General features: G+C 33.1%; 1 protein-coding gene across 2 annotated transcripts in view; it reads left to right on the top strand.

The window, feature by feature from the left end:
- LOC113518050 (major facilitator superfamily domain-containing protein 12-like) overlaps positions 1-16,185 on the top strand; it is a 202,078-nt gene that overhangs the window by 115,159 nt on the left and 70,734 nt on the right. The window lies entirely within an intron of this gene.

Below are 16,185 nucleotides of genomic sequence, written 5' to 3'. Positions count from 1 at the left end.
TAATTATACTATCATGTAATTTGAATCAGTTGTTTTTTAATTCCACTGTGCTGCAAAGAAGAAATATTTTGTTTTATGATTAAATACTATCTTAGAGTTTCAAGTTGTTATAGTATTTCTGTTACACTTATACCTAAATATAGATCTGTCCGATTTTAAATTTTAAATATTTTTAACTGATTTGAGAAAGGAGAGCCCAATTTTTGTATATTTTTTTATATCCATATATTTTTATGTTACACGATATCTTAGTTAATTTTGCATTGATCTCTATTGATTTTTTTTGCAGCTATTATTTTTTTTTTGATTGAGATATTTTTTTATGCAACTTTGAATGGATAACAAGCTGACAGCCTACCTGATGGAAAGTAATAACCGTCGCCTATAGACATGAGCAGTACCATGGACATAACAGAGTATACTGCGTTGACATTCCTGAGGACACAGGTATATCCTCTGTACCTTGTAAATTCACAGCCATACCCAAACCTTCAAACCGAAACACAGCCATACAAACACAACAGCTTCACGGTAGAAACACGAATGGGACAGAGGTGCCCAAGCGAATGACTTTTGTACAAAGTCTCCCTTTGTGGAATAAGATCTTAAATTGTTAGTTGAAAGTTTTATATTATCATTGTAGTAGGTAGATCACGAATAATGAATTTAATCACAAAATATTCTTTGTAAACATGCATAGGAAAAAGTGGTTTCAGTAGGTAATTGTAAAAATTGCTGTACGATATCATATTTAGGAATTAGGATTTATTTTTCCCTAACATACTAGTAGTGAAGATTATAAATCTACAATAAAACTGACTTTAATTGTGTCAAAACCAGTTTATTATAATTTAAAACTAAATTACTGAACCGATTTTGAAGCGATAGTTTCGAATCAAATTGGTTCAGAACAGACGGAGTAATGAGGTAACAAATATAAAAAAAATCGATTGAATTGAGAATCTCCTTTTTTGAAATTGGTTGATTACGACAGTTTCATAAAGAGGTTACTAAAAATACTACTAATATTACAAATGACAAAAAGATAGTCAATTGCTACTCTGTGAAACTTTTATTTTCTCTTTTAACTACTTTTATACCTTCGTCTCGTATCTGCTTAGTAAGTATTCTAAAAATAAGTAGGTATCTAAAATGAGGCACAATTTATCAAAGATTATGTGGGTTTTTCCGATTTTCTAAGACCTATACAGCAAGGTGAAGAACTCGACAATTGTAAGAAAAGATTTATTTATACTATTTGGAATTTTATAGATATAAAAATAGCAAAACTATTGTAGGTCAAATGGATTCCGAAAGAGGTAATCCATATATAGCTCCAAAATGTTTATTCTTATAGGATAATGTACTCGTAATGTGAGGGCAGTGTATCGTCTATTGTCTTCTTGAATATGACATTGAAATTGAAATTATTATTATTATAATGCATTCATGTACATAATATAGAGTTGTTAGAATGTTCTTATGATGAGTAAGTACATGAAACCCTGTTTGGGTCTAGCAACATTATATTGATAAGTAATATATTATTATGATATAATAAAATTATATTATTCGTTTACTTAGTGAACATATTTAATTAGATTTCCTTGGTAGCATTTTTTATGCAACTTAGAATGGCAAAAAAGTTGACGAAAACCTCTTAAAATGGCCCACCTGATGGAAAGTGGTAATCGTTGCCTATAGAGCAGTACCATGGACATAACAGAATATACTGTTTTGCCCATGATACCCATATGATATTTTAGTCTGCTGGTATTTAGTACTTATTCTTATATAAATGCATTACTAACACTATTAGATAATAATAAAATGCATAGTAGATTACTACACGTAACAGTTAGTCAACTAACAAGTCATGAGTTTATCATTACCAAGGTTTATGTTCACGTGTGACCTGTTTATTCATATACAATATATTATATGTAAAATTAGATACTTTCTGCTGTTTTGACCACGTTAACCAGTACATAGAATATCCTGTGTACTAAAGTAGGATATAACCTATTTATGTACCAAATTTCATTCAATCCCTTCAGTAGTATTTGCGTGAAAGAGTAGCAAACAACCATCCATCCATCCTTACAAACTTTTATGTTTATAATCATCATCATCATAACAGCCTTTAATTGTCCACTGCTGAACATAAGCCTTCCCTTTGAAGGGTTTTGCCAGTAGTTGCCATGCTCGGCAAATGGATTGGCAACCGCAGTCAAGCTTTAGAGATGTTTTTATAAGGACGCTGCTGCTCATCCCTCGTCCTCCTTTAATCGCCTCTTCCGACACCCACGGGAAAGGAAGGGCTAGCCTATTCTATGCCGGTATTATGTTCATAATATTTAATATAAATAGGATATATATAACACCTAATTTATAATAATTATTTAGATTTTGTTTTACCTGTTTGTTCAAGACAATGGCCTATATTAAGAAGAAAAAGAAAGAAACAAATATAACAAATATTTTATTAACAAACTTTAACATAACATTTATATCAGAAATGTCGAATATTGAATTATTTTTAATGATTAAATAAGATTACCGAATACTATTTGTACGTATTCAATAGCGAAGTAGAACCCACGTATCTACACCCACATCTGAAATACTAAGCTAAATGTGATTACGACCTACACTACTAGAATTATTGATCATAAAGACATGGTTTGTCTTAATATCACAGATTTTATTATATTATTAAAAAAATATGTGGACATTGATTTCATTATTTTTCGAATCAATTTGTGGAAACTTTTTCATTTAATATAATCGTCCGGTTTCTTCGAATCTAGTTTGAGAATTAGACAATAATTTATGGTGTTGTTTTTCTATAATATACTCGTAATGTTACATCTTATAATATCCCTGTAGTAAATTAACAATTTGCTGTAATAAGCCTACAATTGACATTATTAGGTGAATACTAGTGATACATACTTATGTAGAAAAATGTATATTAATATATACAAAGAAAATAGCCAGATATTCAAACATAAATGAGAATGTGCGGGGCTCAAAGTTGCGACTATCGAAGAAGTGAAGGAGGCAGTTTGCTAAATCGTTACACCATGAAGGTTATTGAAAAAAATCACGCTTCCAACAAAAACTGATTCATAGATATTCGCCGTATAGAATATTGCATCAATTTGGTCGATTGAGTCATTACATCTATACCAAAGCCATCTATATCAGATGCCAAGCCATGATATTTAGGAATGCCGCAAACGTTTTTGTTCTTTAAGATGGTATTTTTTAACTACTCTTATACATAAGTTGTCTAATTGCAACGTTTATCACGTAAACTGTAAATTTATTTTCATTTATTAGGTGCATTATAAACTTTTTGGACTTCAATACATTTTCATTAGAGATCAAACATTTGACTCGGTATATAAAAATAATTATACTGATTCACGCGTATAAAGCTGCGGTATACAGCTAGTGGAAGAATAAAATTATTATCATTTCGGTGTAATATAATTATTATGTACCTACAGATTTATCCTACCTACCGATATATGATTTATTTATAAATTTTGTAAGATTTTACATGAAGTAAAAGTTGTTGATCTGCAGAAGTAATAAAAAATTTTTACAGACTATTGAAATATTGTTACGAAAATACGACAATAGTAAAAAAGGCCTGAAGTAATATTTCTAGAATAGCGGCCAAAAAAAGATCTGAACAATTGTTTGATCGTATTTTACAATTTCCTAGCTGTCACGATTATCTTAATGTGTACCTATAACTTGTGCCTGACATGGTTGATTAAATACTTGGCTTAGATCATATCTAGATGGAGTGTCATGTGTCAAAAACGCTCCAAAAAGCCGTCAGCCATTTTTTTAAGAATATTGCATGATATAGATATTATTTGTGGTATTAGTTACTTGTTTATTGTTGTTCATTTCTATTTGAACTCGAAGGTTTTAGGGAATTGAGGGATTCCTGCCCTCGGCTAGTCACGAATCGTTTGGGCTTCATTACTTACATGTAATCAAAGGCCCATTAATTGACTACTTCGGGGCAAATTATATTTGTTTCCGACTCGTTCGTTAGTACAGTCTCTAAGTAATACACATTTGTTATATAATAATAAATTACTATAAATATTACAATTATCTTTAGAATATATAAAAACGTCATTATGCGTGAGATTGATATATTGTATTACAAATGTGTAGGCTCTATACAAAATGATAATTTCACTTTTGTTGGACTTTAAACAGGTATTCTCAAGTTAATATAAGCAAAAGCTGTGATTATTATAAAAGGTTCTCAGTTATTTTACTTTGACACAAAATCCACAGCGTAATTAGTTTTCTTTTCTAACTTAAAATATTTTCTAAGACTTAGAGAGATTTTTCATAGAAATTGCAACAAATAGAGTAGTAGGTATAATATTTTATTATAAAGGGTGAATAAGAATTGTTTTTTACGATTCTTAGAATGGAAAACAAGCTAACGGCCCAAATGATAGAAAGCGATAACCGTCGCCTGTACATCTAAGAATATACTGTCATGAGCATGGTTTGCAAACCTCATGCGTTGCCATTTTTGAGGACTTTGGTGTTATGCCTCTGTACCCTGTAGTTTGGAACATTTGTATCAAAAGATATTCAACTAAATAATAAAGTTATCTATTATTTATCTATTTAACCTTTAATGCACAGTGAATTTCTATGTACATTTGGTGGCGGTGTTGTTTTCTACTAGTTAACTATTGGACAAACAGAGAAATAAGGAGGCGGTGCATTATTGAATTTAGGAAATATAAAATAATATTTATATGTATATAATAATAATATTATATACATTTTTAATGTATATAATATTATTATATAACAAACAACATTTAAATTATAATACAGGGTGGCCCATAAGTCCTTAGTAATGAAAAAAATTAATTAAAATAAAACTAATTACACTATGAATAATATTTTTATTTGTAAATATAGCTAGAAAAACGAGAATTATTTTTTGTAAATAACGTCGTCCAAATGTAATCCGTTACAGTCACGGCACTCTTGCAAACGCCTTCTGAAATTGTCGATGACTGCGCGGCACGTCACTGCTGAAATGCTTGCCATTTCTCTGCGGATGATTTCTTTTAGGTCATTAATTGACCGCGGGTTAGAGTCGTACACTTTAGCCTTAAGGTAGTCCCACAAAAAAAATCCATTGGAGTCAGATCCGGGCTACGTGGTGGCCAGGAAATGTCTCCTCTCTTAGAGATAACTTTGTTTGGAAAAAGTTGACGGATAACGGGCATAGCAGTATTGGAGGTGTGGGAAGTTGCTCCATCCTGTTGAAACCATGTTCGGGCATTAAAGCCTGGAAAGTTTTGCAATTTTTGTGTGAAAAACTCCTCGATCATGGCCACATATCGCTCCGAAGTAACAGTAACAGCACGCCCTCTGCCGTCCTCAAAAAAGTAAGGCCCTATGATACCATGGGCTGACACAGCGGCCCAAACTGTAACTTTAGGGCTATGTAAGGGCTTCTGATGCTTAAGTTTTGGATTAATCGGGCTCCAATAGCGGCAATTTTGTTTACTAACATGTCCGTTAATGTGGAAGTGTGCCTCATCAGAGAACATTATGTTATTGAACGAAGTAAACCGATTAAACATTTCATTAGCATAATTCACTCTCTGAATAGCATCAGTTTCTTTTAATTCTTGCACCAACTGAATTTTGTAAGGGTGCATAAGTAAATCTTTCTTCAAAATCCGTTGTAACGATGTCCTGGATACGTTTAATGTACTGGAACGCTTACGAGTTGACTGTGTAGGATTTTCACGAATAGATTGTGCCACTGTGTCGATGTTTTGTTCCGTACGTGATGTCCTTGAGCGACCCAACCGCGGTTTATCTAACGTCGAACCGGTCTCCTCGAACTTAGCAACCCAATTCTTAATCGTTTGGAGAGCTGGGGTGTCATCAAAGTTGTGTAAACCTTTGTGTTCTCGAAATTTACGCCTCGCAACGGTTGCCGAATTGTTGTTTTGATAAAACTCGCGCACACAAAACGCACGGTCCGCTCCGGTGAAACGCTCCATCGCGACTAAATTCCCAGAAACCGAAGTTACTGCCCCCGCTTCCCCTGCACTGCTCACGCACGCCGTTTTCGTTTAATTCAAATTTTACTTTAAGGACTTTTGGGCCACCCTGTATAAAAAAAAATTATCACATTTCTGTCGATAGATTTCCTATTGACTATTTATTGTTTTAATTATTAATATTTTTTTTTTTTTTTACAACACAGGGGGCAAACGAGCATGCGGCTCACCTGATGGTAAGTGACTACCGCCGCCCATGATCACCCACAACACCAGCGGCATTGCAGGTGTGCTGCCGGCCTTTTAAAAAGGAATATACTCTTTTCTTGAAGGTTATGTTGTCGTATCGGTTCGGAAATACTTGCTGGAAGTTGATTCCAAAGAATGGTTGTGCGTGGAAGAAAGTGCCTTGAAAAACGCACGGTGGAAGACCGCCACTCGTCCATATGATTGGGATGAAACTTTAGTTTGTGGCGGGTAGTACGGTGGTGAAAATCAGCAGCAGGTATCAATCCGAACAATTCCTCAGAATATTCCCCATGATAAATTCGGTAGAAGATGCACAGAGATGCAACATCTCTGCGCAGTTTCAGTTACAAATGATCAAGCCGGACAGTAAGGCGTTGACTATCGATAATTCGAGCCGCCCGACTCTGAATGCGGTCTAACGGAAGGAGTTGGTACTGTGGCGCTCCTGCCCACAGGTGAGAACAGTATTCCATATGCGGCCTGACTTGGGCTTTATATAATTTCAGGCGGTGTTCTGGCATGAAATATCGTCTCACCCTATTGAGCACTCCTAACTTTTTGGAAGCTATCTTAGCCTTCTCCTCCAGATGACCGCAAAACTGGACGTCGCAAGATATATCAACGCCCAGAATTCCTAGACTCGACTTTTTATCAAAAGTGCCCTTAAAGTGAGGAGATACGACAAACGGCGTCTTTTTTGCGGTAAACGCGCAGACTTGTGTCTTTTTGGGGTTAAATTGGACAAGATTTTGTTCACCCCAGATCGAAACTTGATGGAGTGAAGTTTCGATTTCAGACACAAGTCTATTCCGGCACTGATCGGTATGTGCCCGCGAGATCTTTGCATGACCGGTATATAATGTATCTCCTGTACTGTCGTCTGCATAGCAATGAATATTACTTATCTGTAACATATCATTGATATGCAGAAGAAACAGAGTCGGAGATAGTACACAGCCTTGCGGGACACCAGCATTCAAAGGTTTTAAATCAGAGCATGCTCCGTCGACTACGACCTTAATGCTACGTTCCTTGAGAAAACTGGCGACCCAAATGCACAGTCTCGCAGGCAACCCAAATGAAGGTATCTTTGAAAGCAGCGCTCTATGCCACACCCGATCAAAGGCCTTCGCAAGATCCAGACTAACTGCTAAGGCCTCTCCCTTACATCGATTGCCACTGCCCATCGGTGTGTTAAGTAAGCTTTCACCAGCCGAACGTCCCTGTCGAAAGCCGTACTGGCGATCACAGATCAGAGGTGCTCTTCTAGGTACCGGAGCAGTTGACGGTTAATGATGGATTCCATAACCTTCGAGAATAAGGAAGTGATAGCTATGGGCCTATAGTAGCTGGATCTGAGCGATATCCATTTTTAGGGATCGGATGCACCAGAGCAGTCTTCCAAAACTTTGGGACTATGCCCGATGAGTAGCTAAGCCGGAAAAGACGCGTAAGAACCTGAGCCAACTCTGGTGCGCACGTCCTAAGCACAATTGGAGGAATACCATCGGGCCCATTCGACTTATGGATTTCGAGGGAGAAAAGTGCTCTACGCAATCAATTTACATAATCGGCTATTGTTAAAGTAGGTCGGTCTCTATGCCTTGATAGTTAAAATTTGTACGACTGTTATCTAAATTCCTACTAGAGCATTTAACAAATATATTATAAATCACATACTTTTCACACTTCAATAATTATTTTTTTGTTTTAATCACGATTATTTATTTAGTTCGATATCTCATTAATGTGAGGTACCTACTTACCAGGTACCTAATAAAACTTAGACGTGTACATAATTTTCACCTGCATATATGAATTGCAAAGATATCAATCAAGTGATTAATTAGTCTAAATAAATTTTCTTTATAATTCTAATAACTCACTGTGTCGTATTACTCATATGTTATTATGTTTAGTGAACTTAACCTTTGTTGTTCACTGTCTATGTCCGGAGGCTATGTCGTGATTTCAGCCTTAACTGAACTGTTTGTATTCCAGCTAACACATAGTAATATAATATTAGAGCTATTCTGTTGGTTTGTTTATTAAAAGTGTGTTTACTAGTCTAAATAAAGAACTAAACAAATACAAAAAGTACATATAAACACACTAGCAAGATGTTACTAATTTCCCTTGGGCGTAGTGAACTAACAGTAAGAACATACAAAGCAAAAGCAATCAAAATTAACATTAAGAACCTAAATGTACTCACTTATTTATATAAAATACAAATCTGTATTTTATCAATATCACAATTGAACACATTCAAGATAAAATGTCAACCCTCGTCCGATGTCCGAATAGTAATATACCTCTTGAAAATGTCATGAAACTTTATATCAGCAAACTGTATTCTTATAAGATCGACACTCAGCATTAGACAAATTGTCACGTACAGCGAAACCCAATAAATACAGCTATGCAACTGAGATGTTCCTTTTTGTACAATTTATATTGGCGTTTGAAAAGATTTTATTTGCGTAACCCTTGCATTTGGGAATCCTAAATTATTAACAGGTTGAAAAATTTTCCTTCCGACAACTCGATCCGATGGGATTCGAAGCCATATCTTTCTGCTGCCCCATATTTCTATACTATAATATAAAATATAGCATATATATTCTTTTGGTGTTTTCTGATAAGTCACATACATGAAATTTTTGGCGATCTTGAAAATCGTAATGTTATTATATTACTCTTGACGTGGTTATATGTACCTATCTAAAATATTGTATTTAAAGCATACATTACGTAAACACCAGAGGTAGAAGTTCAAGTTTTATTTGTTTTATGGTTTTGGAGATAAACGACTCGAAAGTTAAATTTACCAGCCGCTCTAGGCAAATGGCAAACGAATCTATCAAAAGATACGTTATCTATCGATTTCCACAACTAAATCCGTAATGATATCATGGCGATTAAGTTGTTAAAACCATTTTTATTGTGAAGATAAAATAATACAGTTTAAATATTGACATTAAAATAGAAAATATGGTTTTAGAATGTTCTTCCTTATTCTGCAATTGCTACTACCACTATCAAGTATATAAATAGATAATACCACTAAATTTTATAAAAAAAAATATTCAAGCACTAACTTTCGATTGGGCTTCGATTGAACGATTTTTCAGTTCAACGATATCTGAACGATCTCCTTTATAAGATAGTGGGTCAGTAAGAACCCTTCTAATGATGCCGTTAATTGAGGAATGTTGAGAAACCCGCCTGTGCTTTTATGTGGGAATTTCGGAAAATCGGTTTTTAGTACTCGCTACACACCAACATATATACTGACATTTATTATAAGAAGTTTCTGAACAACACTTAATACATTTATTTCTCTCAGTGTATTTATATATTAGTATGTTAAAATATTTGTTGTACCCAATATTCGGTTATAAAATTATTGTAATTATTAAGATTAAGATGGCCGTGTGGTCGCGGCATAGAATAAGTCACCCCTTCTTATCTCGTGGGTGTTGTAAGAGGTGACTAAGGGAGGACGGGGGAAGCAGCAGCGTCCCTCTTAAAACATCTCTAAAGCCTAACTGCGGTTGCAAATCCGCCTGCCAAGCGTGGCAACTTCTAGTGAAACCCCTCAAAGGGGAGGCTTATGTTTAGAAGTGGACAGTTAAGGTCTGATATGATGATGATGATGATGAATTATTGAAATACCTACATAGTTATCTACTTCGATTTTTTTTATAAATTCTTACTAATATTATAAATGTGAAAATGACTGTTTTCATGTTACTTCTTAGCGCTATAACAACTTAACCAATCACTCTGAAGTTTGATATACGCAGTATATGAAATTTAATATTAATTTTAATGTCAAAGTATGATCTTATAACAGATGAATTATTATAATACAAAGTTATTACTTTTTTCAGTCAAATTGTGTTAGGCTGTTCATATGTTTATATTGGTCTTTATTAATAACGACGTTAGAGGCAAAAATATAGAAAGTTATAAAAATAAACCTATACTGAAATTTTTTTTTTTATTTGCAGTTTATTATTGTATTAAAATTAAATAAAATATGTGTATTATTACTTTCTAATAAAAATCCATTCAGTCATTTCTATAAGCCTAACATAGGACCTAACATGCTGTGCCGAAGGTTTTTTTTAGATAGATGAAAATGGAATAGCCTGCGCTATCGGAATATGCTTGCCCCGTCAATTTATCCAGATATCATTCGATCTATCACCATTGAGAGATTATGGGTGAGGATAAAGGTAGGTTAGATAGTCCATCGTGATAAATTCAACAGGAATTAACCATGACGGTTCCAGGGGGAACCGCGTGAAGGTCGTCCTGACAGGGTATATTGCTATCAATGAGGTTGTTATAGCCTATTACTAACAATCCCTTTCTCCCTGCGCCAAAAGTTAGGTCATATGTACTTTAATAATATGTAGGTTACTATGCCTACATATGCCCACAGATAACATAATATTATATAGGCTATGCTTATAGAGGGAAAGGGATTGTCAGTAATGGCGACTGGCGACCTGACTGCTAATATTAGTTAGGTTTGTTTTTCTCGTTGATCTCCACGATGTCGTCCCTCGTGATTGATTTTTGACGAGTTCGTCACGAAATCAACTGACCATTGCCATATTTAAGATTATTTTCCAGGGTCTGGGTTTTCCCTTTAAAATACATAGAGCTTATTACATACTCTCAGATAGGATTTTGCGTATCTTTAATAGCTCCGTCTTCGCCCTGGGGTGGGCACTAGAAAATTCTATGGTGGCCACAGCTCAATTCCCTCAGTCAGTTGCATAGACGTGTATAACGCCCTTCCGGCGTATGGCATATATCGATAGCACAGCCAGAGTTACCATTCCGTTATCATTCATTAAAAAAACTACGTCTATATACAAATCAACATAACTGAAAGAGATGACTCTTCTGTATTCAAGTAAAAATGTAAAGCCATCGATGCTATTGTTGGATTTTAATCTAAGTTTTTATTAAAGTACGTAAATCCTTGTTTTCAAGATGTCTAATTAGAGAAAACTAACTAGTTTATCCGTATTATAAGTCATTCTGTTCGTACAGAAAAGGTCCGACTCTGAGGTCAAACTCTAAAAGTCGTGCCCTAGTATCTCAAGGGATATGCCCGGTATGCCTTCGAACTTCTGAGTTTACTCCTGAGGGATACACGCTAATTTAACTCGATTGATACTTTCACGATATTGTTCAAACAGAGTTTATATTTTTCTAAAAATCTGCATCCCGCATGTGCAGTTTATGTTCATAAATATATTTGGTCTAACCTTTCAATTAATTTTTTTCGTTGTTTTGTGTTACTGATTAAAAGTTTGTAACAACGTTACTTGTAATATTAATAAATATCAATAATAATTATATTTACATTCTTATAAATGGATTGTTAGCTTCTTTAATTAATCACTTTGTTACATCTGCTATCGATTAATTGCCATTAATTAATGATTTCTCTCATTTCCAGAGTGCGGTGAAATTGATATTCGTGTTTTGAAAATATGATTAATAGATTCATCTATTGTGATTCGCGGTTTGTTAGAGAAGCCTACTCACATTAATATTCGGTTCTATACACTGAATACAGATGATGAGTTAACAATTTTTGCTTAAATGTACATATATAAACGCGGTAGGTTCTCTAACGTTAAATTATGTCATCATTACTAGCTGACGTCCTAAGTTGCTCAGTGGGCCATGAAAAATCTAGGGTGATAGAATCTGATACGAGATTATCCATACCAGCTAAAGTGACATTAGACTGGCCACGTAACTAGAGCAACCAACAAGCGGAAGAAAACTTCTAGAATGGAAACCACACATAGGTATTTTTTGTATTTACTCTTTATTGCACCACTTAAAGAATAATACATGAAATAATAAATATATTACACATTTGAAACACAAAAAGCGGTCTTATCTTTAAAGCAATCTCTTCCAGACAACCTTTGGGTATATGATATATGTAGTACAATTAAGTATTTTTTATATATATTATTTTTATTAAAGTCTAAATATATTTATTTTTATAGAGTATCTACTCTACTAGACAATAGTTAATGTAAAAAATAAAGTTAAAAAGACCAGTATGATATTAATTTTAATAGAAGGTTGTTATACTACATACTACAGAAGTCGTGGGAATAGCTACTGCTATAACATAACTACAACAAAGCCCGCAGCAATGTAAACTTAATAAGCTGCCAATCTTGTTAGAACATTGAAGCAAACATATGAGTAGTACTAGTTTCTTAGTGGAGGGATTAATGATCATTTGATTAATTTCCTGTAACACCGACAGCTCGCAATATGCCACATTGAACTTGATTGTGTATCATAAACTTTGTTATAAACTTTAAAGCAGGCCAAATTGTGTCAATATATATACCTATATTGATATAATGTCAATATACATAATGTATATAAAAATCCCAAGAAGTCAATATAAATAATAAATTATTTATATAGAATCAAATTTATGTAAACATTTGTTTATTGTCTATAAACATTTAGTCCTATATTATAATAAAATAATTATATATTTATTCGTGTATCCTATTAATATTAGGTATAAAAGCAAAACTTTGTAAGGTTGAATGGATAGATGGATGGAATAGATTTAAATGAAATTTGATAGACGTTAGGTTGTATCCTAAGTACACAGGATACTTTACCTGTATGTAGTGATTTATGCGATATATGTAGGTAGGTAGGTATATTATCTTCTATATACGACCTTCACGCGGTTCCCCTGGAAACCATCGTGGTTAATTTTTGTCGAATTCTTCCATCGTGAAAACTAACCTGCATTCATCCTCACGTATCATCTCTCATTGGTGGCCCATCAGCGTATATCGATAGCGCAGGCTGGGTTACCATTTCATTTCCACCCATTAAAAAAAGTTATATCTTCACCAATTGGAAGGTTTCCAAACTTCAATAAGTAATAATTGAAATTTCTAAGAGTGCTATTCTGAGCTATTCTGTAAACAAGGACGGCCAAATAACAAACGATTTCGAGCAAGATCGTTAGTGCATAATCATAAATAGTTTGTTGCAATGTAGTGATGACGGTAAAAACAGCATCCAATAAAAACCTAAAATCAATTCATTTTATACAAAGCCGTGGGCGCTAGCTTTTATATATGATATATTGTAATATATATAACATTCATTGTTAATATTTTGGTATTTTTTATGAAACAGAATGGCGAACAAGCTTACGGTCCATGTAATGGAAAGTAGACATTACAGAGAACTCTCTGATGTCAATGGTACTCTTCTTGCAACGCTATTCCTGAGGTATGCCTCTGTACTTTGTAATTTCACTACCATGTCCCATCCTCGAAACTGATATATATAGTCATATAAATACAATTGAATCACAGCAAAAATATGTAGTGTACGAGTATGCAGACAATTTTTGTACAATCTTGTTTTAGTGACTCTTGAGTATTTGTCTCTATGTCAGCTTCCTGCTCTAAATAATTTTGTTGATAGACACCTAAATGAACATGTCATTAACATTAATGGAATGTCAGAATGAGACAGCAATGTTAGATGTTTTTGTTCTTTCTCATGCATGTGGTAATGAAAATACATGCACTGATAGATTCGTTTGCAGTTTGCTTCTTATTGAGTAGTCCTCAATAAGACACTAGTCCTTTATTAAATAGATGAAGAAAACCGGATACCACATTACTATATATAATTTCATATTTGTATATATATTCTGACATATATCATCATGTTTGAAATTATCGCTTTTACAAAATGGAAGGTCAGTCTTCACTGTGTTTGCCTGCACGATATTGCTTTCTCCTAATTGTCGGCCCTTATTCTTCATAGGCTATAGATTCATAGATTAATACTTTTTTTCATTCTTATTTCTGATTCTAAAATGTAGCGAAACTCTATTCATAGAGAAATGTATCATGTACCTTATATATTGTGTCTTATATAACTCCAAATAATTGACATTAAGGTATTTAAATAATAGATTACCAAGGATTTACGTTCACTGTTCTTCTGCCAGCAAATACGTTTAAAGTTACAAACATATGAAAATTAATTTAATAAAGTTCAAGATCATATCATAACAGATAAAATCTTAATTGCTTAAACTCGATTAAGTAAATTTTATTCATAATATTCATGTAATAATAATTACAAAGATAACACATTTGGATGAATAATATGAATAAAATTTTGAATAAATCAAACTAGAACTTGGAACAGTAGTAGTATTTTTAGTAGCGAACTTACATTTCATTATAATATAAATAGCGTAACCTACAGCTGTACGATACCATATATGTAGGTATGTAATTATTATAAGTATTACATATTTTCTACAAAAACTCATTAGGAACAATTTCAAATATCTCATTATTCCGACATATCTATCTTCTACATACACTTGTAGAATCACTCGAGACATATTCACGTACCAAATTACTTGCTAGGTCAAACAAATCTACGCTTAAGTAGTCAATTTGAGCAAATCAAGGCAACTAGGTCACATTACTGCTTGATGACCACTTCGAAGATGGATCACGTTTTATCATTTATGGCTGGCAACTGTTATAAAAATTACATGATCAAAGTTATTAAAAAGTTATGTCGACCATTACTATACCCACAGGATGAACGTCACTCAAATATTTTTAGATCCTAATGTAAACTGCCTCTTATGGCAAGCTGAGACCGGACTGTAAAATTCACGCGTCGCTGCAATATATATTTTTATATTGAGAACCATGTAGTTAACGGGGATATGTTATCAACTTTTAAAATAATATTTCTAGTATAATCTAATATTTGAAATCAAATGTTGGGAGCATTTGCGAATACTAAAAGTTAATTATACAATTTTGACATATTGAAATGTATAAATAAAGAGCTAAATTAAAAAGGTTTTTGTATAAATTTATTATAGGTATTTCTAGTCTCTACCCGCGACTTGGAATGACGCGGATATGCCAATAGACTGGTATAATAGTTAATTTATGGGAAGGATACCCCATTCCAAATACTTGATTAAGCTGTTAAGGAGCTAAGAGGTAACAAACAAATGTATGAATAAAGGAACAAACAAACAAATTATCAAATTAATATTTTTATTTAAACTGACTTTCTGTTTATTTTATTTTTAAAACCAATAAAAATTAGAAGACGTATCAAGACTATTTACTAAAACTATGTGGCATATGTACCTATATGCGTTGGCGTTTTGTGGTTGCCAATCACTCATTTTATCTTTATAGTTTCAATGAACAATCGTGCTTCTAGTGACGTCATAGTGCATGTACATCTAATGTCAATAACATAATTACTTGTATTATATCTAATAGGTATATGCTTTACGTGAAGTGTTAATTCAACATAATATATTTTTATAATTGTTAATTCTGTATTTTTCATAGATTGTGCCGCATGTATATATGTAGATATTTGTAATTTTGATGATTATTTTTTCTATTGCTTAATGTGTTTATTCTAATTTTTTTGTGAAATAAAATCTTCTAATACATTAAATACTTTAATTAAAACCAATGTTAGATATTATAATCAAATAAAATTTCTAAGATAAGGTTAATCACTGTGAGAATATGTATTAATTAGTAGATACACGATGCCTTCGCATAACAACCAAGAACATATGAGCTCGAAGCTATTATTCAGACTACATAATAATATGAAGGTAGATGTAGGTATATAAATTATTATATTTATATTATGAAAGAAAGATAGAAATAATAATACTTATTTACTGATTATATAAAGGTAAAAGAATATATATTTTTTATTTTATTTATTCTTTATAAATAAATTTTGT

The sequence above is a fragment of the Galleria mellonella genome, unplaced genomic scaffold (assembly GCF_026898425.1).
Source record: "Galleria mellonella isolate WM207_F2 unplaced genomic scaffold, CSIRO_AGI_GalMel_v1 utg132, whole genome shotgun sequence".
In the NCBI taxonomy this organism is placed as follows: Eukaryota; Metazoa; Arthropoda; class Insecta; order Lepidoptera; family Pyralidae; genus Galleria; species Galleria mellonella.
This window is presented reverse-complemented; position numbering and strand designations above follow the sequence as displayed.